At 47.4% G+C, this 1,659-nt stretch overlaps 1 protein-coding gene across 1 annotated transcript in view; it reads left to right on the forward strand.

Moving 5' to 3' along the window:
- The first annotated feature begins 12 nt into the window (after window positions 1-12).
- The window catches only part of Perm1 (PPARGC1 and ESRR induced regulator, muscle 1), a 15,425-nt gene continuing 13,778 nt past the window's right edge, over window positions 13-1,659 (forward strand). The window contains exon 1 of the mRNA XM_005368713.2: window positions 13-674. The gene's annotated coding sequence lies outside the window, so the exon portion shown is untranslated. The remainder of the gene's footprint in view (window positions 675-1,659) is intronic.

The following is a 1,659-nucleotide window of genomic DNA, read 5'->3' on the forward strand; positions in this document are numbered from 1 at the left end:
AAGAAGAAGAAGAAGAAGAAGAAGAAGAAGAAGAAGAAGAAGAAGAAGAAGAAGAAGAAGAATTGTCTCACTCTTCTCTAGACCCTGGAAGGTGATCTGTCTTAAGTTGTGCTGCCCTTGGGAGAGGGCTGACCTCATCTGCCTTGAAACCACAATTTTGGCCATTTGGATTCCATTTTATTCTCATGGTTAAGCACAAAGATACCAGCTTCTAGCAAGGTTGAGTTACCCCTCTCCCAGCTTAAGTTCCCCTGCCTGCAAAACAGGTGGGGATCCCCGGCTTGACACACTGTTAAGGTCGCCTCATTCCTAGACTCAGTGGAAGAGGACTGGGTTCCTCTGTGCATCATCTTGATCACTGGCTTCTGGATACTGCTGAGACCAGGCACCAAGTCTAGAGAATTCACTGGAAACTCACCTCACTCCACAAATTCAGCATTCTACTGCCTGTGTCTCTTCCACCTGCAGAGCTGATGCTGAGTGCTGTGACTTCCTTGTGTAAGGGGATGGCCCCATCACAAATTCAGCCCACAGAGTATCTTGTGAGCCATATGGAAGCTGCATCTAGGCTACCATGAAGTAAGGCAAGGAACTCTACAACAGGTTGATCTGTCAACTCCTCCAAGGCTGTCTCTGGATCTTCTTGTGCCGAACTGTACACCTGGGAGAAATCTGTAAGTCTTTGTCTTGTCACCCTTGTTTGCACCACTGCTTTCCATCTTTCTGAATTTCCAGGGGCTGGAGCCCGTGATCCTGAACAGCAGGTACCATGTAGAACAGGTGTTGTACCCTTTAGATATGAGCGAAGGGGACAATGGTACTAAGGAACTAAATGGAAGATATTCTTGGCAGAAAAGTTTGTGCGAGTCAGGCGATAGTGGTGCATGTCTTTAACCCCAGCACCCGGGAGGTAGAAGTAGACAGATCTCTGATTCTAGACCAGCCTGGTCGATAGAGCGAGTTCCAGGGCAGCCAGGGCTACACAGAAAAACCCTGTAATGGGAGAAAAGAAATATCTGCGTGAGGGGTAAGGAACTGCTCAGTTTAGAAAAATATACAGGGAAGAGGAAGTAAGGGCCTGCTGAGATCAGTCCTTGTGGGGAGTACTTTCTGTGTGGCTAGAGGGAGAAGTATCACCTGAGAGGGCCCTAGGAGGTCATATTGGTCTTATTAGCCCCCTTCCAGAAGAGAATTCTGGAAAGAGCGCTAATTCTAACCAGACCCTGGCCTTCCTGTCCTACTTCTTGTCCTCTGTAGTTTGTTCAGGATACCCTTACCAGAGGGATCAGCTGATGCTGGGCATGGTAGTAACAGGTCTCCAGATCTTAGCACAACTGATGCCATGATGAAAGGACCATTCAGGCCATGAAACCCAGCATGTAGGCATTACTACCTGTCACAGACGAAAACAAAGACCTCACCCATCAAAGTCCATAGCTTTTGGGAAACTGCTGAAGTCCCTAAATCTACTAAACTTGGCTTTTGACTTCCCTAGTTTGGCTTCTGACTGAGGTATGTTAACCCACAATGTGATTTTTGTGCTTAAAAGCTCAATCTGAGAAAGATTTGGGGCCAGGTGTGCTTTCAGTCCCAGCACTCAGAAAACAGAAGCAGACAAATCTTTGTGAGTTCAAGGTCAGCCTGGTCTACAGAGGGGGG

This window comes from Microtus ochrogaster, unplaced genomic scaffold, assembly GCF_000317375.1.
Source record: "Microtus ochrogaster isolate Prairie Vole_2 unplaced genomic scaffold, MicOch1.0 UNK38, whole genome shotgun sequence".
NCBI lineage: Eukaryota > Metazoa > Chordata > Mammalia > Rodentia > Cricetidae > Microtus > Microtus ochrogaster.